Source organism: Triturus cristatus, chromosome 8, assembly GCF_964204655.1.
Source record: "Triturus cristatus chromosome 8, aTriCri1.1, whole genome shotgun sequence".
NCBI classification, from domain to species: domain Eukaryota; kingdom Metazoa; phylum Chordata; class Amphibia; order Caudata; family Salamandridae; genus Triturus; species Triturus cristatus.
In genome coordinates, this window is record NC_140591.1 from 1,477,274,736 (window position 1) to 1,477,298,390 (window position 23,655).

At 46.4% G+C, this 23,655-nt stretch overlaps 1 protein-coding gene across 2 annotated transcripts in view; it reads right to left on the reverse strand.

Annotated features, from left to right (window-relative positions):
- The window catches only part of FAM168A (family with sequence similarity 168 member A), a 543,728-nt gene extending 521,110 nt beyond the window's left edge, over window positions 1-22,618 (reverse strand). For both annotated transcript variants that reach the window (XM_085623317.1, XM_085623316.1), the window contains exon 1: window positions 22,484-22,618. The gene's annotated coding sequence lies outside the window, so the exon portion shown is untranslated. The remainder of the gene's footprint in view (window positions 1-22,483) is intronic.
- Between the last annotated feature and the right edge of the window lie 1,037 nt (window positions 22,619-23,655).

Here is a 23,655-nt window from a genome sequence, read left to right on the forward strand (position 1 = left end):
AGCAGCCAGCGCCAGGACACCCTTGGGTAACCATGCGCTTTAGAAATGCAATTAACATAACATAACATTAGTCCACTGAGCTTTATTATTATTCACAAAAATATCTACAATGAAAGTTGGGTAGGGCTTTGGATTAGCCGGGTTTCGTAATTACTTGGAAGCCTGTGTAGTCTTTACCTCATTTTATAGCAGTGCTAAATTAATCTACACATTAGAGGAAAGTAAAACTCGCATCCGAGTAGGGAGCCCCAGGAGCCTGTTGTAGGCAGGTGGCACCAGCAAGGAGTAACGGGAGAACCAGCCCACGGTTCCGCTTCTGTGACTAGTTGCTGCTCTCCCCAACACCAGCTGAACTGCCTCAAACCTTGCACTCCCAACCCTCCTCACATAATAACATTGTGCACGTCCGCCGAAAATATGTTGCAACTTAAAGACATATTTTTGCTTTCTCTCTTTTACAAACTACTCTCACAGAGGTCTATAAATGGAGTTCAAAAGGATGGAAATTGATTCTATTACAGGACCGGAGGCTTCGGATTATGCTATCTCCTTCTTTACTGCGTAAATCACAGCAGCCAGTAAAACATACAATTTAGTATAAACAAACTACATTTTCCATGGTACTGTGCGTCAGCCACGCCTCCTTAGCCCTCCATAAGAGGTCACTGTCCCAGCCCCCTCTTTCTTTGCTGCTCACAGCAAGAGATAAGTACCCCTCAATATACTGTTATTTGAATATTGGACTGGTTGTTATATGCCAAGAGCGATAGAGCGCGCTGCGTTTCAGAAGTGGTTGTCTAGATGCACACATGACATTCTATATTTAAGGGTTTATGGTTTTACTCACGGATTGCTGCCTCGGTCAGCATTGTACTGGGAGTGCGGTTGCGCTGTAAGCGGGAGCTTTGCTCCGATCCCCAGCGCTCCTGGAATGATGTGCTGAAAGACGCGCATTAAGTGCGAAAGTACCGAGCCGCTGGGCGGCGTGAAAACGACCGGTCAGGTCGCAGCGCTTCAAGCGCCGGTGTTTTGGGCTTCCCTCATCGCCCTGGTGCGCCGCAGGAGCCGGGTGATTCCCGTCCGACGTGTGCAGCCCACACGATCCGATTTGGGCTACTTTTGGGCTTGTTTTGGGCTCGCGTTGGGCTGCACACGCTGGGATTGGCCCGTTTTTGCCATTTCTACCGAGTTTTGAACACAAACCGGTAGTAGGAAGGACGCCTGACTGGCTGTAAGAATTGTCGACCTGCAGGAGTGAGCACACACTCCAGAAATAGTTATTTTCGGCTCCTACGCCTGTGATAGGCTGCAATAATCTGAGTACAGCTTTGCTGAGGGGGTTTGGTACGAATATTAACTTTGGTGTGCATGTGGGCTGACCCCCCCCCCCCCGTTTACTCCTCCATATATATATATATATACTTTATGTCATTTGGCAAACCTATCTGACATTAATTACTCTGCCCCACTGCATTATTGTTACTACCATGGAAGAGTGGGTGCGATATGAGGATGAGGAGGATGTCTATTATGAGGGACAGCAGGAGACTGTCCTGGAAGATAATATAGTGGAGGCTTTGGACGCTTCTGTCCAACCCTCAGTGAACAGGGCTCTAGAGACCACAGTCCCCAAAACTGTGCAACAAGCATTGGCAACTGCACTAAAACCTATCACCAAGCAGCTTGAAAGTTTTGCCAAGCGTCATGGTTTTACTAAAGACAAACGTACTGCGCGCCCAGCTACTGACGTAGTCAAAGCGCGTCGATGGCCGCATGCTACGGCCCTGGATTCGCTTCCGCCACCTGCAGGCGATCATGAGTATTCCACGGAAGGCAAGGCAAAGAGCAAGCAAAAGGTCTATGTGGATACCGATACCACGACCACTGACACCGATACTACTACAACTGATGATGACGCCCCTCCCAAGAAGAAGGCCAAGAAAGTGGCTTCTTCCACTCCGGAGACTCCAAATACTCCTTTCACCTTCAACCCTAGTGAAATAGTACACCCAAGATCGTCAGACTGGGCCCCAGCGCCCGAGGTCATTGAATATTTACATAAGAACATCCAAAAAGGATTTGACAAGGAGGTTCGCAATCGACTTAGGTCGGAGTGCCCTCATCCAGACCTACCTGATAAAGTCGCAGAGACTCCTGAAATAGACGCAAGTCTACTTACCTTTCTAAAAAAGTTTGCCAGAGACCCCAAAAAAGCGATAGATCGCGCCTGGAGAGGGAGTCAGGACAAGCTCCTGGACGTCGTAGGACCCCTCGCAAAAATTCTGGAGATGGCGCTGGTGGCCAAGGAAACAGCGACCCCGGTGGATCCGGATATCCTGGCAGGATGGACGCAGAGGGCCATTTGCCTGCTTGGCAATGCCAACTACGCCATATCTACTGAACGACGCAAATCCTTGCTCATGCGTATGGACACGAATCTTACAGATCTAGCAAATGCTGAACCCGGTCCCCTCGCTGAGGGCAATCTCTTTGGAGATCGTTTTGTGAAGGATGTGTCGAAGTATGTGGGAACTTTTACATCCTTAGATAAGGCTCAATCAGGAATCAAGCGCGTGTTTACCCAAGGCCTTTTCAACAGGGCTGGGCGAGGCGAGGCAGGGGACGCTCGTCAGGCCGTTTTGCTAATCAAGGTCCCCCTAGAGGTGACTTCGGTCGCGGAAGAGGTGATTGGGACTCTACTAGAGGGGGAACCTTCTATCCCACACGTCGTCGATTCAATAAACGCCGATTCCAAGGAGGTGGCAACAGAGCGGGCTTTCACGTACAGAACTCCGCAGGTAAGCGTGTCAGATTTGTATCTTCTACCTTTGGGGGGGGGGGTCGCACTCACTTCTTTCTACACAATTGGGGCAACCTTACCCAGGATGCGTGGATTATTCAGACGGTTCAAGGGTTCCAACTGGAATTTTACGAGCCACCCTGCCAAGAAACACTCCCACATCCTCTCCGTTTTTCACCACAAGAATGCAATTTTATAAACGGCGAAATAGAGGAATTGCTGCAAAAACACGCAATAGCTTTATGCAACAACAAGCCACACGTTTTTTGCAGCCATATTTTTCTGGTCCAGAAGAAGGGTAGGGGTCACAGACTGGTCCTGAATTTGAGGATATTCAACCACTAACTTGTTTACAAACATTTCAAAATGGAAGGGATCCACCTTTTGGCGGACCTGTTAAAGCAGGGAGATTGGCTGGTCAGACTGGATCTCAAGGATGCCTATCTGTCCATTCCAGTTTTTCCTCCACACCGCCGTTTCCTGCAATTTCAAAGGAACGGTCGGTGGTTCGAGTATTTGGCCCTTCCTTTCGGGCTCTCCTCGGCTCCTTGGTGTTTCACCAAAGTGATGAAGCCGGTGGTTGCACGATTGCGGGAGCAAGGAATACGCATGATTATCTACCTGGACAACATCCTGATTATGGCTCACAGTCCGGAATTGGTTTCACATCATCTCCAGAGGACGGTCTCTCTCTTACGGAGTCTGGGGTTTGTAATCAACCATGCCAAATTGGCCCTGACGCCGTCTCAGATGACGGAGTTTCTGGGGCAGTGGCGGTGCGTCCATTAAGGGCGCTGGGGCGTTGCCCCACAAGCCGGCCGCACCGGCAGCTCCCTCGGCGTCGAGGGAGAATTTTCTGACATTCCAATCATGTCAGTCACAGTCAGCATGAACTCGGACTGCCCACCCCCTTCAGATTCTGAAGGGGGAGGGCGGTCCGACGTCATGCTGCTGAGTGACTGACATGCAGTAGACCAGGGGTGGCGCAGAGCGCACAGCAGGCAGCAGTGCGCATGCTGGGTGAAGGAGGCGAATTTTCGCTCCGTGCCCAGTCATGCGCACTACTGTATGCTGTTGCTGGCGCATGCCCGTTAGGAGAGCGAGGGTTGAGCAAAGGCTCAAACCTCGGTCTCCTAATGGGCAGGCGGGCGGTGAGTCACCCTGCTCTGAGCCAATGCTGGCGCTGCTGGAGCAACGTCAGTATTGGCTTAGAGGTGTTGCCAACCAGTGCTGTTAGAAGAAGCGCCAACGGGACCCGGCCGAGAAGCAGAGAGGCGCCGCGCGGACCTGGTCTGGTAAACTTAGCTTTCTTTTTTAAATTGTAATCCCCCCCCCCACCCCCGGCGACCTCCTCCCCTCTCCCGCTAGTATTGCGACTAGTGAAGTTGTATAGTTGTACTTATTCTAAACGTCACCAAATGGTTGTGGCTCAGAGCTGTGTCAATTTGCTTTATTGAAACGACTGTTTTTTTATTTGTCTTGACTAACGTGTGTTCAGTTTATGTGTTAGATATTCTTGCAGTGACGTGTTATTCACGTTTGTTTGAAGGTACAAACTGGAAGGAAAAACAGAACTATGTGATAAATGAAATGGGCTGCGTGTTTTTGGCTTTTCCTCAACATCGATTTGTGCCTCTGCGCTCTTGTTGATGAAGAAATGTTATTTGCCAGAGCTTGTGTGGTATCTGCTTCCAGCTTGCATAAGGAATTACAATTTCTTACCGATTAGTCGTTTGAGAGGCAACATATATTTGGACAAGGAGAAACTGGAATGTGTCTCCAACTTTGAATATTTGGGAATAATGCTGCATAGCAAAGCTTCATGGGCACCACATATCCAAAAGCGGGTTACGCTTAATAGATTCTACACATGTCCAAGTACATTAAAACTAGAACTGCAGAGGGCACCAGCAGTTAGCTGCTTAAAGTGCAGCCCCGGCGATTTTGTCTTATTTTTTAATTTTTGCACAAGCAAAGGACGCGTGAGAACAAGATTTTCATCTACCGTTCTTGTCCTGTTAAGGTGTGTGTCTGTTTGTGGGGTGGGGGCACGATAAAGGCGTGCTCCACATACTTTCTAAATCACGGTCTCTAATGTGATCAACTTAAATTTTGGACAGCAATATCCGACATTGCGTCTGTTATCCCAGCACTCTTTATTGTGACTGTGAGGAAGTTTGCACGGACCGAACACTTCGCAGCACTTTTTGCATCCATCGCTGTTTCTTAACCAATGTTCTACGACGTTGCTTTCTGGCCCTCTCAGGTCGCTTCTGTAGACCTCACAGACAAGCTACCTGAAACGGCATGCACAGCTTGCTTGAACTCACAAGATGTATTACAAGGCTCTGTGCGGAAATAATAAGCGCAGGCAGCGCGTGGAAAAAGCTGTAATGGCAGATCTGACCCTTTACTGTAACAAAGAATGCATTGTGAAAAGGGACCCTTGTGATCTATGATGCTAACCAGCTCACTGTATTTCTCCTGTTTTGTTTTTGTTGGGCAGACAAAAGGTAAAATATTGATACTTTACACCTACGTATTTATTTCTGGAACTGGAATTCCTCCATTGTATTTTTTGACAAGGGCTTGCAAATAGCTCCTGCAACCAGTTAGTGCTGCTGACTGTCGGTCTCATGTTGAGTCCTTAAGATCTACACTGTATGTTGATAGATAATTCACATCCGCCAATTATTATCAATCTTTTAAGAACGTACTACATTTTGTAAATTACGCTGAAGTAAGAAGAAAACATTGAAAAGAGCATGTTTCAGTTCTTATGTAATTCAGGTTTTCTGCAGTGTCATTTTATGTATTTGATCTATTCTTACAAGAAAGTATGCGTGTCTATGTATTCTGAATAGGACTTTAGAGTGTGCGCACCACACACTACGTTTTATTTGAAATGAATCCCTGTTATTCAGTTGATGGTCATAACATCAGCATATGCAAATATTGCCCTCTATAGCTCATGAAAATTGGCAATTTCTTAAATGATAAATAACTAAATCGTATTGCTTTATTAACCTTCCTGCTTCCCCAAATTTGCATGAAAATGCACCATTTATCCACTCTTTTTTTTCAAAATGTTCTCAGTGTGAAAACCCACGAACGCCCCCGTAGGTTGTTTGGGCTTGCTCGCTACACTCGCTCACCACAGTTCAGTGCGGCAATAATTTTACGCCCTACCACTTTCAAATTTCACCAGCCGCCACTGTTCTGGGGTTTGTGATAGATTCCCAGACGGCCCAGTTGCGTCTTCCCAAAGCGAAGCTTAAAGACTTGAAGAAAGAGATAGGGACGATCCTCAGCAAGCAGGTGGTTTCTCTCAGGGTTATTGCCAGAGTAGTGGGGTTATTGGCATCATCCATTCAAGCGATTTTCCCGGGGCCATTACATTACAGAGCATTACAGAGGCTCAAGATTCAACATCTACAGAAGGGTCTGGCTTACACAGACCTGGTTCCCCTGTCACAGGAAGTAAGAGACGAGATGCAGTGGTGGCTAGGCCACGTGGAAGCATGGAACGGGAGAGCAATTTTTGGCTCCCTGCCAGAAGTGGTCATCGAGTCCGACGCCAGTCATTGGGGTTGGGGCGCGCGCTGCGTCGATATCTCCACAGGCGGAAGGTGGTCTCCACAGGAACTATCGCGACACAAATTGTCTGAAACTCCTAGCGGGTTCCTTTGCGATTCGGACCCTGTCTCTCAAGCAGACCTCCTGCTGCATCCTGCTACGGATGGACAACGTATCGGCAGTGAGATACATAAACAAATTGGGAGGGACGAGATCGTCCCTGTTGGTGGAGATTGCCAAAGACTTCTGGCATTACTGCCTGAACCGTCATATAACGGTAATAGCGGAGTATATTCCGGGTCAGGCCAACCTAATAGCGGATTGGAATTCCAGGCATCTCAGGGACTACAGCGATTGGAAATTACTCCCGAGCATATTCCAATGGCTGCAGGATATATGGGGTCCGTGTCAGACGGATCGGTTTGCTTCCAGGCTGAATCGTCAGATTCCCAACTTTTTCAGTTGGAGGCCGGACCCAGCAGCGAAAGCAACGGATGCATTCCTTCAGGATTGGTCGGGGCCAGTGAATTATGCATTCCCGCCTTTTCTTCTCATCCCCAGAGTGACTTCTCATACTCTCAGACAACATGCGGAGGTGATTTTAGTGACGCCACGGTGGAGATCGCAACCATGGTTCCCGATATTATTGGAGATGAGCTGCGATCTCCCCAGGAGGCTCCCTTGGTCGGAGTTTCTTCTCCTGGGACCTCACGGGGAACGACACCCTCTGATTCTATTGGAGCGGTTGTCGCTGAGGGCATGGCGAATTTCCAGCAGCAGTGGGAAATGCCGGGATTTTCGGAGACAGCTTCAGGTTTCATCAGGCAAGCGTGGGCGCCTTCCATCAGGAAGCGATACTCTTCAGCCTGGACAGGCTGGATGGTTTGGTGCGTGGAACGAAATCTTGATCCCGTGGGGGCAGGATTACCCAATTGTGTAAATTTTCTTTCAGAGAAGGCGGCAAGTGGTTTGGTATATCGATCGGTAAATAACTTTAGATCAGCCATTTCGGCGGGGCATAAGCCGGTAGATGGGAAATCGGTGGGTATGCACCCTATGATTTGTAAACTTCTTAAAGGTATAAGAATAGCGAATCCCCCCAAACCTAAGTATTCAGGTTTATGGAATGTCTCTTTAGTCATTTCTCTCTTCAATACCTGGCCGGCGAATAATCTATTATCAAGGAAACAGTTGTTTGCAAAGATAGCGATGCTCTTATGTTTGTCAGCTTGTAGACGTTCATCAGATGTGCGGGCACTGGAGATTACAGGTAGAGTATTTATTCCGGAAGGAGTTTCTTTTACTATCACAGGCCGTACCAAGACACCAAGAGTAGAATGCTTTTCCTAGCAATGAGAAATTATGTGTTGTCCAATGCTTGAAAACTTAAGAGGATTGTACTCGATCATTGAGGCCTCAGGGCACTACTCAACTTTTGCTTGCATTGCAAAAACCTTTTAAACCAGTGTCTGCTGCAACCAAAGCCAGATGGCTTCGTTATATCATGAAAGAAGCTGGTGTTGATATTCAAATGTTTGGTGCACATTCTGTACGTGGTGCCATGGCATCAAAGTCATTTATGCTAGGTTCTATTATTCAGGACATTATGCGTTGTGCTGATTGGTCATCTGAATCAACGTTCAAGCAATTTTATTATAAACCGGTGGAAGACATAACATTTGTTGTTTTTAATAAGCGTTAAACTAGCATAATCCGAAGCCTCTAGTCCTGTAATAGAACCAAAAATTAGCTAGCATTCACCTCAAGAATTTTCAATTCTATTAAGGACACGGAGGCGAGGATTATCCCACCCGGCTATGTTACAATATGATTGTTCATGCTAACCCACCCGTTGATATTGTACTGAATTATGGTAACATGCAGAAATTACGGGTTGTTCATGTTTGATTTTCCTAGGTGCAGACAAGAAGTCTGAATAAAAGATGTCTTCAATTTGAAGCCTTTGATGAAAGTTGGTTTCCTGTTAACTTCCATGTTGGAGGATGTTCGTGAAATATTATTGACTTAGTGGACTTCTACACAGTTCGAGCAAAGAACGAGGAGTTCGAGCAAAGAACGAGGAGGCTGGGACAGTGACCAGGGCTCTTATGGAGGGCTAAGGAGGCGTGGCTGACGCAAAGTACCATGGACAATGTAGTTTGTTTATACTAAATTGTATGTTTTACTGGCTGCTATGATTTACGCAGTAAAGAAGGAGATAGCATAATCCTCGCCTCCATGTCCTTAATAGAACTGAAAATTCTTGGCGCGAATGCTAGCTAATTTTTGATTCACCAAAACGTCTCTCGGAACGTTAGTGACAACTCACCCTTGGAACCACCCCCCCCCCATGACGTCACTGATTCCATGCTTAGCCTCCTGTTTGCTGCCGTGTGGATGCGGCAGAAAGTAAACAGGATTTTGAGTTCTGTTTGATTTTAATTCCTACCACTGCTTTAAAAGCCCTAGACCTGGTTTGGCAAATATAGTGCCAAGCTAAGACAGGAGCAACATTCACTAGCCTTGAGCCTTGGCTAGTCTGAGACCCAGAAATCGAAAAAAAAAGTCCTCATACAAACACAATATCAGAATTCATCACCCTACCAATCATCAGAACAAGTGCTCTTGCGTCTAGTGAATACATTAGGAGAGCTCTATGCTGAAAAGAATCAATGCACACAAAAGAGGTAAAGTACACTGTTCTTTCATCGCAGAGCCGCCATGGTGCGTCCAGGACGCCCGTTCACCTTGTTACCTAGTAACCGCGTGACTGCACAGACCCAAGAGAAAGATGGCCGTCTGCAGGGCTAATTACACATTCTTTCGGAACATAATGCAGCGCTCCATTCAGGAACAGGAAGGGTCGACTAAGCAGGATGTCTTGGAAGCTAGGCACACAAAACCTCGTGGCAAAGCAAATACTTTCACCTCCATTTTCTAAGGAGCTAGAATCACAAGAGGAGTCTTGCAATGTGCACCATTAATTAAATATGCATCCCATTAAACAAGCATTATCAGCTCGAAAGCGGTATTGTCTCCGTTCATCCGCTGAAGCAAAGAGGGTCAAAACAAAATGACCCATTAGCTGAGGCAGCAATTTACAAGACATTACAATTTCTACCTCAGCCTTGTTTGCTGCAGAGAGTAATGGCAGGGCCCAGGCCTGCCCTTTTTTCTCCAGACTGGAGGTAACCATGAAGGGGTCTGCGTTTGCCAAAACACACTGGAGCTACTCACAAAGGCAGTGTGGAGCAGGTAAAGCAGTGCTCCTGTGGGCTTTTTACCCACTCTTATGTGTTTTTGTGAATTTGTCTCGAAGCTCATAAAATGAGAAAAAAAACATTGGGGATTTTCAGGGAGTATTTATATACATACAATCAGTGCAAATCGAAAGGACTGTGCCCTCTTTGCACTTTTACTAATAGGAAGTAGGAAGTTTATGGGCACAGTCGCAAAGGCTTGGAACAGTAGCCCTGCCAAAGTTCGCACACGTGCGTGGATCACGTTTGTCACGGACCCTGGTGGTCCATTCACAATTTTAGACAGGCAATGTATGTGTTAGGGATGATGGCTTGGGGCCTGAAGGGTTTCATAGACAGTATTACCACCAGACACATATTGGAGTTCATGAAGGGTGTGTTTTTAAGGGCAATCTTTCGGATGAGACTGACGCACAATGGGTTATAACTGATGTTGTCAAGAATGGAAGTGTTCTTGGGGGCTGGGGGCGTGGTCAATGGTGAAGCATGTTAAACACTCCTAGAGCCACCAACGGAGTGATGGACTTAACGAGCACTTCAATAGAGTCATGAACAATAACTTGCAGTTAACTTTGGCCAGGGGTCTAAGAGATGCTAAAAGATTTGTAACCGGAGCTTATGTCACACGCCGGCACTGGTGTGGTCCCATTTGTGAGGCTGAGGATCCAGCATGGAAAAACCATAATAAACAGTGTGTGGTGTGAATAATTCCTGCATTCTGCTCTTTCAGCGTTTATCAGAATGGTCTTGCTTGCTAAAACACTTGCAGCACCGTAATACATTGCCCAGCCACATCTGAGCCCTGTTTGACAGAGTACTGACCTTCTTCGAATATTGTTCCATCGCACCACCCAGGGGGCACATAAAAGGCCTTGAGCTGCCAGCCCAGGCTAAGCCAGCAACCAACAGTTGACCGAGGGATATCCCTTCTGCACTCTTCATCAACCTGTCTCTGCCATGGACTGCCAGGGGCAGCTCTTTCACTGCGCATACCCAGAGCCCACAGACCTCTTCAATCAGCATCCGCCAATTTGCTCCAAGCCTTCCCATAAAGTGGACTTCCCAATGCTAGTATCAGGATGCCACCGTGGAATCACTTCTATGTGGCGGCCAAACATGCCTCTCTGTGGGTTTCCATGCTTCCCTTCTGGTGACCTCACTGTTGAGCTATTGATCGCTAGAGCAGCGCAACACGTGGAGATTGAAAGCCATTCATTGGAGCTTTACCGTGACGCAGCCATCTTGTATGGTACCAGCATCCGACTGCCCCCGCCATCACCCCTAGTTCATTCAGAGGAAGCTTGCTTAGGGGACGGTTCAGCTAACTTCCTTTTTTCCCTTATTCCCTTACTTTTTTGTTCCTCTCAGCCTGCAAGTTTGGGTAAAAAGAGTAAGGCAACCTTTAGCCAATTTCTTAAACTTGGAAGCCAGTGATCATCTGCTCTCCTAGCAACATGCATCATCAGTGCCTGGTGCTGAGACGTATCCAGCCATCTCACAACTACTCCCCAATGAGAGCTGTGAGCAGACGTCTGTTCTGTACCACACTCAGAGGTCCAGTATTTGCGGTGGAAGCAAAGGCCAAAAAACCTAATCAGAGGATTGCTTATTGGCCCCAAGGAAAAGGGATGGAGAATATATCCCCCTTTAGACGGTTTTGGAGATTTTCACCAAGGAGCCCAGAAATTACATTCTGCCATTTACCTATAAATGCAGTTTAATCAGTCCATGAGCCAACAAACTGTGTTAGACTGTAAAGTCAGTGGGCGTGACTAGCTACCAACCACATTTGGATACGGTCTGCTTCCAAAACCCTCTTTACAGATACTTTTTTATTATTCCATTAGGCGGTTAACACCCCAATCCTAGCTCCTCAGAATAGGTCAGGGGGGCAGATCCTGCACAGGTGGAACCGCATCTGGCAGCCTGTCTGCTTTGTGCCTTAAAGTATTCATCGCTCCCAGTCATGGTTGAGCACTATTCATCTCGTCAATCAGTCTCAGAGGACTGTCGATAGAAAATCAACCACCTGAAGACCCCTTGCAGCAAATGATCAGTAAGCACGCCAAAGAACTTAAAAACTGAAATGGGAGGGCAGCCTGGGTTCAGAAGTGGGCCGTTTTACACGAGGGGGGCCCAGCCTTTTCTACGACGGCCGCTACTTCTGATCAGTGAATATCATCCGGAGACTCATGGATATCATCAGGGTTACAATGGTGAAAAAATCCTAGAAGATTCCAAATGTGACCAACCCATGTAGGATTAAGGATGACGATGACGCTCTGCAATCCTGCACTCAAGCGATTCTGCTCTTGCACCGTTTGTTATAATTTGCTGGCCCAGTGTTCATTCACACAGTGTGACTGATAAGAGTAGGGCCTGAGAGAATAGGAATTTGTATGCAACTCCGCTAGGTTGAGAGCAGATATCGGTGGTCATGTTTCCTGGCCTTCCACTGCCCTGTATTGTCAGTGTGTGTTTATGTGCAGCATGTAACCCTGCCACTTGCTTGGCTGAAGTGTCTGAAGAGGAGCAGCTCTACTTCCTTCAGTGTGCCCAGGCTCTCTGTGTGACTTACTGGGCTTGACTTCACTTGCACAAGTAACTCAAGGGTGTTGGCGAGCACCAGTAGCACCCAAGCTAGAACGCAGTATTATAGGCACTGTTGTTGTGGAACAAAGTCCTTACGATTCTGCAACCACGCAGGGTGTGAATTTATTGGTAAACACTTGCCTAATAAAGTGTTCTCCACTAGGGGGCTAATAGTAGATAGCTTGTGTTTACTGGATTATACCTCCCTACAAGAAGTATTTTTACAGGAAATGCTTTGAAGTGTTGCCCTGCATTGTTTATTCATACGCATTGATACACTGTGTATGGCCTGTAGGTCCAGTGCAGTCTCCTCTCTTGCAGAATTCCAGTATGATCCCTGCCTGTGCAATCTGCAAATCTTGTCTCCTATCTGTCTCATGCTAGCCACCCTCTTCCACTCAGCCAGATCTTAGGCATGAATTTTCCTAAATCCAGATTCTCCTGGAGCCCCTCCCTTTTACACCTCAACCTCAGCACACAATCTTTGGTCACCTGACCAACGCAGAACCTGGTCCCCAAGAGAGGGTGGCAAACGGACTTTGCTACTGTCAAATCACCGCAGAAGCGTCAACCACCTGCAACTCAAACACAGGCATAGTCAGATGTTCCTGCTTTATCCTCAATTAGTAGTTTCTGCTTTACCTCCGATATGGTATTATAGGGCACGCACAGCGTGCATGCGTCAATCTCACGGACTGACGGCAACACTTACAAGCAGCAACATGCCAAGGGCTTGCTATGTGTGCAAGAAGTAGGTATGTGAGAAAAACCTTCAGAACTAAACAAACCAACAGGCTACATGACCATGAGAATTCGAGTAAACCATTAGAACACACTGACCTTTGAAATAAAAAACACTGATCTTCTCCGGTAGATGAGAAATTAGTTGATCGTGAGAGTCCAGGCCTAACTGGGAAAGATGACTAGATTTTAACAGCTTCTTATCTCCACGTGCTACAGTAGATTCCATTGGTAAACAGGGATAAGTAGCCAGCTCCTCCCCAGAACCAAGCACCAATAGTTCATCATATCCAAAACTCCTTGATTCTCTTGGCCTTGCCTTCTTTAGCTTCATCAAACCATAAAGCCAGCCTTACAAGTAAATGCCAGTGCCAACATCACACATAGGAAGGTGTATGGCCTTGCTTGCTTCTGGCCGCAGCCACATTAGACAACGAGCTGCCTCTTCACATCACAGCACACAGGCACTCTCCAGTCCACAACACGGAGACAACAGGCCTGCGGCAAGCCAGACTCAGCTACTGAGACCATCTCAGGCACATTCTCAAATGACAATTCCATCATGAATCAGCACAGAAATGTTATCATGCAGCTTCTAGCCCTCAGAGACTGAGGCACGGCGGGGCATCGGAAGAATACTTTCTTCACCTTGGTTTTCCTACCAAATATGTGTAGGACCTCCCTTTCACCCTCCAACTTTGCAGCCAGGTACATAAAGCAAACCCCATCCTCTGTAACAAAATTTGTGGTGTTCGGAAGTGACCTCTCAGGCTTTCATCAAGAAAAAGCAGGGCGCAGTCCATGTTTAATGCGGATGTCTTCAGTCACAGAGTCACTGACAGCCCCCAAGAAGCTGGAGATGTTCCCGTCACAGTTTGTGCCTTCAACCAAAGCTGCACTTCAAGTACAGAGACCAGTCAAGCAGCACCACACTCCTCAGAGACAAGACCTACACAAGCACGCACAGAGATGCCAAGCACAAGGCATAACTGTGCCTCTTTTAGGAAGTTAGACACATGCTACAAAACAATGCATTACTTACTGGGGACAGTAAAATTAGAATACCGTGCCTACACCCCTTTTCCCAGGATTCCCTGTCCAGCAAGTCAAACCCCTTCTGTAACGGTAGATCAATGTCTCCCACTTAAAATCCTTGTAATTCTTGATTCCCTGTGTTTGCCCGCCCCGCTCAACAAAAAAAACATTCCTACTATGGTCTACTAACTCGGAAGTCAAGCTGGCAGTCTTATTGGAACGGATGAGCTCCTAACGAGTGTCTGATCACTATTACCATGCTTCTTTGTAAGGCTGCCTTGATTCCTTCTCATGTCTTCTTCTTGCACCACCCTGCACCACCTGCCTGCTTCTCTCACTCATACAGTGAGATCCACAATTTCTCCCATTCTCGCTATTCTCCTTTTTCATCTTCCCTTTTATTGCCTTGGACTCTGTGGATCCAAGTGTGATGATGAAAAGTAAGTACCGGTCCCCAAAAATGAGCACCACTGACTACCACTTACATCATGCATCATGTTCATTACGCAGGCACAATCTCATGAAACTCCCAAAGTTCCTGGTACACGAAATGTGCACAACTTTTCGCCTAACTGTTGACACATAACGTGATTTTTACCCTTAACACAACTGGTTTAAATAAAAAAAAGTCTCTTCAAAAAATACTTTTCTGTGGTACCTCGAGTAACTTTTTGGCAAGACATGCCTTTGCCTAAAAAAATAAAAAAAAGTAATTTGAAATAATGGGATTAAACTATTTACGTACCACACGTAATTTTGCATACATTTCCTGCGTATTTGTAGAAAAAAATATGCAGATTACGCACACACCAGCCCACCACATGGAACCATTGGCACAAATTAAGCACTGGTGCCAGGAAAAGATCATTGTACGAAATCAAAACATCTTGATCATAGCTACAATGCCAGATCTATGCAAGTTCTGGTATAATAAATCAACGCCAATTTGAGTATGTAAGAGGTATTAACGAGGACGAACATACGCAACATACGTAATGCACTACCAAAGCTAAAATCAGCTCAGCAGCAAATCTAAAAAACAAAACAAAAACAGCACAAGGAAAGAAATACAGGGGTAGAGGTTTTATGCTGTGCGTATGACTAGGATTGCAAACATGCTGACAGGATTAGTCATTTAATTAAAACAGGCTACTGAGTTCAAAGGAGGCCTGTGCAGACACACCGCCGTGTCTTACAGGGAAGCCCCTGGAGGGCAGTGCTGCTTGTAGGCTTTGGACTGGGTGCATGTGAGGTCAGAGCTGCAGTGCAAGCGAGCGAACGCACTGCAGTTATCGCCATGACGGCTGGTCTTAAAAGGCGGGAAAAAGAGCGAGCGTCTCGGGCGACAGGAAGGAGGGGAGGGATTTCTCTGACCAGGCTATTGTCAGCTACATCAAACCATGGATTGACAAGATGATTGGCATGCACTAATTAATGCAAACCATTAATTAGTGTATAGCAATCATATGGTTTAACACAACCTGCATGACTATTTGCAAACTACCCGTTCACCCTGACGGTCTCTTGGGGCTAATACGAATAGCAGATGTTTTACTGGAAGCCTGCTCAAAGCTACTGATGTTATCGACCTTGGGAGGATGAAAGGCACAGCAGATAAGCTATGATTTGAAGCGGTTACCACGACGTCACCAGAGATACTGCTAAAGTGGACGTATCAATATTCCCAAGCCACTAGATTCAGGTTAGCATAATTTACATTCTAAAGTAATTGTAATAAACTGATATCTAACGTCTAATTGTAACAAACCCAAACATAGCGCTGTGTACAGACATCCCAAAATGTTAGCACTAGTAGCAAAAAGGAGGATATAGTGCAAAAGTCTGGACAGCAGAAAGGTTTGTGTTACACTCCATCTTCCCCACTGATTGCTCACCAGAAATGCTGCCAATCAACAGCCACCAAACTGTAGTTATTCATTAACCAATAGCATGCTGAATAGAGGGGGTGGGTGGCCAACTGTCAAGTAACAGGAAGGAGTGTCTAATATGGAAAGAAAATTATTGTATACGCTGAAGTCTGCTCTAATGTAGCAATTATATTCAAATTAAAATGTAAAAACCTTAACCCCAAAGAGTGACAAGCACGGTGCAGAAATTATATAAACACTGTATAATGCATATGATATCTTGGTTTTGCAAATGTCCAGCTACAGCAGCATTTCAGTAGAGTGCATCATGCAACTTTAGACCAAGAACCGTAAATTTACTAAAAATCTGGAGTTTATATAGTTACGCATTTTCATATAGGGCAAACATTACCCAAAGGTGACAGAGCCTTACAATAGACAAATGTTGTTACACCGATAGTTGCAGAGGGTTCAAGAATTACCACATATACGTTGTCTCTAGGATGAGAAAAATAGCTTATTTCAGAAAAAGGAAACCCGTTGTACATTAGGTATACACAGCAGTGAAAAGTTTGTAGGCGTCTGATGAAGCGAAGGTAGTGTAGTTCTGTGCCTGAAGGTGAGTGAGCATGTTCTCCATGGAGATGATTCTCTGCAAGGTCTTAGCTAAAATATCATCGAAGGAGGAGGGTTTCAGTTCTGTATTGGAGGTCCCCGACAAAAATGTATACCCGAGTGAGTAGCAGGTGCTATGCTACTGCAGGCAACAGGAGCCTTTTTAAGGGGCAGAAAGCCTGGAGGGTTCCTGAAGTGTAAATTAGCACATCTTCCTCCATTTGCCATCTCAAGAGCAACCAAGCGCAAGGCAAAAAAGCACCGCCGCTCACAGTGCCCGCGAAGAGCCCTCAGGCTCCCTTGAAATGCGGTATAACTATCTCCCTCGCTCAAGATCTCCCAACTCAGCTGCAGGACTGAAAACCCTCTCATCTGGTCAAAAGGACCCTCCAGCGTGTGCAGAGCCTTATTACAGAGCACAAGCCGCATTCCACTTTGCCAGGAATAAGCATCATCAATTTTTAATACTTAAAGATAATATTGCCGCCTTCGGAATACACTGTGCATAACGGTATCTGTTCTGCTCATCTTAAAGCCAAGAGACTTCAGTCCAACTATCCAGCCATGAGCCAAGGTTCTTAACCCATCATCCTTTGCACCTCACGCTTTTTCCTTCGTAGCTGCAATTAAGGAAAGATGTCAAAACTCACCTCTTCACAATCGTCCTATCATAATGAACTCTATCCCTTTCCTCCCTCCTCACCTTACAGTGATACTATGTTTCGGATCCCTTCTGTATTTGTATGCACTTACTGTCCTCGGCTCACATTGTACATGTACCTGTGCATCTCACATTTCGGCAATGAATCCTGTTGCTGGATACATGACGTTAAATATATGCATGCAATTACCAAGCCTGCCTTTACCACGTATTATTTTACATTGCATGTCTTTATCATGCATATACCTTTACCACACATAGGCATTCACCACGCAGGTAGGCATTAATAAGGTAAGATACAGACATACATATATATTTGTTCACTAAAAACAACAACGGCTACAGGGATGTTATAGTGAGGTTCAGTATCTACATACATAAGACCATAGAATTTCAGCTGTTATTGTTATCTGAAGTAGCTAAAACTCATCCCACAAGGGAACTCGCGCCCCCAGCAGCACAGTTTTCTCATCAATAATTTTACAGCAAATGTCGCAGTGATATGATCAATGTCATAAGCCATGAGTGATGTAATATGTGGGGTAATAAGCGGTGCATGGCGAGGGCACAAGTTATAGTTACCTTAGGGCACGAGTTATAGTTACTTGAGATAACTAGAACTGCAACATTTTTATGGTTTTGCGTGTGTAAAATCTAAACCCAACTACAAGGTCCCTGTAACCTTCGTTTTTTTAGTGAATTTCTATGTCTTAAAAAATTCTATTTCCTAACTATAAACATCCCTGTAACCTTTGCTTTTTCAGTTAATTTCTATGTTTTTTAAATGCGTTTTTCTAACTATAACATCCCTGTAAACTTTAGATTTTTCAGTGAATTTCTTGGTTTTTTTTAACATAAAAATACACACACACCTATATATATTTTTATATACACATGCATAGACATATAGTTATCATAATTATACTTACCATGCGTAGTAAAGGCATGGGTGTTAAAGGCGTACGCATGGTAAAACAATTGTGTGGTAAAGGCATTGCATGGTAATGCCTGTATTATAAAGGCTGTTTCCCCTGTTACTATGTTCAATGCCCTATTTTCCTTTGGGGGCAAGTATATAGTAAACAAATACACTGATTAAAGATGACATTTGAGAAAAAACAACGGGAGACTAGTCATGCTGACTGCACGTCTATCGCTCACTTACCCTCACGCATCACACCACCAGGAGAAGCATTCCATAACGTAATAACTGGAGCTCGGTGGTCCCCACGCAGGACATGAAAACATTTCCCACAAAGGCTCAAAACCAAAGTAACACCCTTCTAACCAAACATCCTACCTGGTGTAGCTTGCTAGTCACGTGAATAAGCACTTCAGTGCCGCACACACGGGTAGTAAGGGTTATCCAAATGCTAAAATACAACACTGGATGGGCTCCATATTGCACTTTGTTGCCATTTCGAAGAATGTTCTGATTCTAGCCTTACAACTTGCTTGTTAGTACTCACAGCGCCTTCTTCTCCAGACTCTGTAGCTATCCCTCAGACATATTAAGCAGATCCCGCGCCTCCCCCATAAACAAACAGAATCCGATGCCACCAACCGGTGTGTGTGTTAGACAGGACCACAAGCCCTTGCTCCCAAGATTCATTTGTTAACAGCAGCCTGTATGGCCTGGCTGGGCTCGACAGACCCTTCTGCCGATCAGCCAACCCTATCACTGTACCCTGAGCAGTAAGTATGCAGTGCTCAAAATGCCGCAGCGTAGCAGGCGCTGTGATTTCATAAGATGCCACCACCACGTCCTGCCGCATGCACACAAAGGAGGTCTCATTTCAACACTCTATTCAAATCTGTGGAGTTTTTTTTTTTTTAAATGTTCGCCTCGAAAAGCTATCAGTGTGAAGCAGGCTCCATCGGCAGATGTCAAAACAAAATAAACAAAGCTCAGGTAAATATCTAAAACGCTGACCAAGTAAAAATAAAAAATTTTAAAAACTGTCCACCCTTTTACAATCCAAGCATTCCAGGTGACACGCGTTTTTTTGATGCATAAGAAAGGAATGCAAAAAATCACCTACCGCAGACATAAAGAAACAAAATGAAAACAAACGCCGCCAAGCTGCACGTTTTGTATCTTTTTTGTCTTCGGTGCGACGGTGCTCTTTTCCCGTTAGACTGTGTGATCTGCTGTGAAAGCGGCCCCATCCATCAGTCGAGTTAGTTATACCCTGGTGACTGACTGCCCTCTGTGTCTTAGAGCCAGTCCACCTCATACAATCCACATTACAGGCCAATAACACCAGTAAACAATCATAGGATGCCCCCTCCTGGCCGGGGGGGGGGGGTAGGGGCTGCTACCTGCACTTGGCGAGGTTAACCGGTTCTTCGCCAGTGACCACTGCTCCAGTCTCCCCTTCTGCATCAGTTATTAACACCATACACTCATGTGCCCCCCGCAATACCCCCCCCCCCCCCGACCAGTTTTTCGGCTCCTTCTCCCTGTTCAGGTTGACTGACTTCGCCTGGGGGTGAAATACATCACCCGCTTCTAGAACATTAACAGGCTTCGTAGGATGTTGGAGGAGGGGCAGTGGTTCCACAGAATGGACAGGTAACCTTGAGTATAGGGGCGGAGATCTGTGTACTAAGAACGGGGAAGTGATCTAGGGTGACATGAAAAAAAAGCAGAATGAGGGGAGAGAATGACCACCCTGGACAGATGGGATTTATTTCTCATGATGAGGTAATATTGGACACTGAACTTACAGAATACAATGGGGGGGGTGACCTTGCATGGTTAAAGGAGTGGAAAGAAAGTATTTGCAGGGCCAAGAGTGGAACTGACGATCTGCAATGGGTGTTATGGGCTAAGCAGATCTCAGTATATGGGGTCCTCAAATGAGGGTGGAGGGATCATTGCATAACTGTGGAGGGCACGTTGGAGCAATACTGAGCAGGTCATATAACAGGTGGAGGGATCCTGGCATGTTTGTGCGGGAAGAGGACCATGTATTAGTCCTGGTGGTGGGTTTACCTGCCTGCAACTGGGGTATTCCGCAGGGGGCTAGGGAGACACTGCATTATTGTTTGGAGGCCCTGCATAATAGCAAGAGGCGATGGTACAGAAAGCAGAAAAAGACTCTGCCTGAAGGAATGGGAAAACTTGCATGACCAGGACTGGTGACGAGGTTTGGTGAGGACATATCATAAAAGTCTTGATCAGTTTTTTGCATGAAGGTTTGGGGAGGATGTCTTGCAAGGATCTGGATGTGGGGGCCGGGGACGAAATCACATGAAGGGAAAGGAATCTTGCTTGATGAGCGAAGGACCACTTGGCAAGGGCTGAGGCCCTACCATTATGGGGGAGGTGAAGGCTTTGCATAATGGAGGGAGGACTTAGCATGCTGAAGGAGTGAGTGCCTACTGAGATAATGGGGGAGATGGCCTCTCATGATTAGGGGAGCTAAAGACTTGGCATTACGGAGAGGGCAAGAATATGGCAAGATGGAGAGAGTGAGACCTGGCACAATGTGGGGGCCAGGAGCCAAAATAGCAAATGTTAAGTCAATGTGGGTAAGCTGGAGAGTGAAAAGGTGGCAGCAGGGGTGAGGCTTCAGTAGGAAGGAGTTAATGAAGACGGGACATCAAGGAGGGTTGATGACTTGGCATGAGGAATGGCTAACATATGGAATGATGGAGGACAGTGAGAACCTCCATGATGAGACAAGTGGTGCCTGGCCTGACATAAGTAGACTGGGATACTAGCAAGGCAGGGGTAAGAAAACATGGAAGGGAACAATACCATGCGGATGTAAGAAAGCAAGTCTTCATAGGATGGAAGGGAAAAGACCAGGCAGGATCCAGAGGAGCAAGATTTAAAGGAGGTGGCGAAAGTGGGCACGATGGAGGAATGAAGACCTGGTGGTGAGGGACAGAATCAGGCATGATGGAGGGAGGCAAGGCCACGGAGGGTGGAAGGGAGCAAGACCACGCAGGATCGAGAGGAGCAAGATTTAAAGGAGGTGGCGAAGCTGAGCACGATGGAGGGATGAAGGCCTCAGAGGACAGAAGGGACCAAGACCTTGTGGTGAGGAACAGAATCAGGTATGATGGAAGGAGGCAAGACCTCAGAGGATGGAAGGGAGCAAGACCTGGTGGTGGAGGACAGAATCAGGCATGATGGAGGGAGGCAAGGCCACGGAGGATGGAATGGGGCAACGCCACGGAGGATGGAAGGGGGCAAGACCTCAAAGGGTGGAAGGGGGCAAGACCTCAAAGGGTGGAAGGGGGAAAGACCTCAAAGGGTGGAAGGGGGAAAGACCTCAAAGGGGGAAAGACCTCAAAGGGGGAAAGACCTCAAAGGGGGAAAGACCTCAAAGGGGGAAAGACCTCAAAGGGTGGAAGGGGGAAAGACCTCAAAGGGTGGAAGGGGGAAAGACCTCAAAGGGTGGAAGGGGGAAATACCTCAAAGGGTGGAAGGGGGAAAGACCTGTCGGGATGGAGGGGAGCAAGGCCTCGGAGGATGAAAAGCTTTAGGGAACGTAATAGACGTACCTTACAGGATAGCTGAGTTAAACTTCATAGAGGATGGAAAGGATCTATTTGCTGGAACCTCCTGCTATGGCAAGGGAAATAACTTGCAGGATGAGGCCCTCACAGTATATAATGAAACACACAAAATGATTGGGAAAATTAGATTTACAGTTTGGAGAAGCTAGACCTCACGGACGGAGAGAGGGGACAAATCCGCGGCTTGGAGAAGGAAGCTTGTAAATGTAGAATATTTTACCAAATATTACTAGATCGGTCGATTACTCGTATGTTTACTTTCACCACAAGAACATGTCGCATGCCCCACACTCTCCATTAATATTAATTGTGCCATTCTCTCCCTTTTAAATTTCTTACACTGCCATTTTCATAAATACTAACATTGGGGGGGCGGGGGGGGGATCTGCTCCATATGTTATCCATACCCAAATCCCCTCTCTAAAAATCCCAACAACCCGTGTTATGCTCATCTAGAAATCCTGTGTGTACGCTCTCTACGCCGCGTCCACAGAACCTAATACTGGGCGCACAAATATACTATCTCTTTACTCCTCCTCCAAATAAACTCACAAGCTTGGGAGCCCTATTGTAGTCATGGTGTGCATGCATGCCCTCCAAAAGAAATCTGGAAATCCCGTAAGTGGGTGCATAATGCCCTCCCCATCCCCCTCCCGATGCCGTGCCATTGGACGCATTATTCTTTTCCACCCAGAGAGTGCATCGACCTGAGGGCATATTTTAACATCGGCTGCTTTACTACCCATACCCCAGTGCACCCCTTGAGAACCCTTCCCCATCCACCATCTGCCCCCTTTCTCACCGGCACTCCTGCTGATGGCTCCGCTGCTCCAGCGAGCTTCCTTGGTCCCCTGCTCGGATGCGTCTCTGCAGCAGTTGCCCTTCCCTCCTCCTCCCTTCGCTGCTGTGTTTCTGTATGTGCTTCTCGGTGATGCTCAAAGGGGGGCGGGGCCAAGCGTTTTTCTTTGACACCACGCACACCACGTAAGGACACAACGAAGCAGAGGGCTATAAAAATTGCCTGCCCGTGTTTATCAACTGCTCTTCCAGGCAATGCGTGGTCGAGTTTTTTTTTGCCGTCAAGAGAGCACTTTAGGCATGGAAGGCTCTGATTGGCTCCGAGCACGTTTGCACCCATTGGCTAGTTCTGACAATACGAGGCGCCTGTCAAAACACGCCCGCCTCTCTTCTGATTGGACAACTGTCAGCTTCCGCGTAATGTGCACAAGGATTGAGTGCAATCTTGCAGTTTCCTCTGAAGGCATTTAATGTTGGCATGACGGAACGTCGTTCGTTAATAAAACATGTCTTGCTTTTGGGTGCTGGGCAACTGACAGGCAGGGACGGAGAAGAAGACGCGAAATAAAACATAAAATCACATCGGAACAGAGAATTCAAGAATCAAGGTGGTCAAATGCAAGGAATATTACGAGAGGACAGACACGGGATGATATAAACAGGATGGAAGGGAAACAATGGCAGAGAGAAGAAAAATTAAGAATAGAAGGACAAGCATTTCCAATGAAATTGGTTTCGCATTTTTCAAGGTTAGAGCTATTGGTGTTGTAAATGACAATGTTTTTACTTTTTTTTTTCTTTGCAGGGGAGTGATCATATTCACATAGCTCTTTTGCCGTTCGTATGACCTTGCGGCCCTGGAGGGAAGGTGGAAAATAACAGTCACTAATGTAAACAGAATTAAAACAAGTATAAACCTACAGAGATTGGGAGATAAAGGGGGGGGGGGGGGGCGAGCCGACACGAGACCAATTTATTGTGTGTGAAAAAGGCCGCTTTATTGAAACAGGTGCATATCATAAATTTCCTCCCTTGGCCACTGCCTTACAAAACTAAACACCTCACTATACAAGAATTTCCTGACCCCTTGTTCCTCCCCCCACCCCTACGATCCCCACATCAGGTCCCCCACCCCACAAAATACAACATAACATTCCATAACCATAATATAACCCA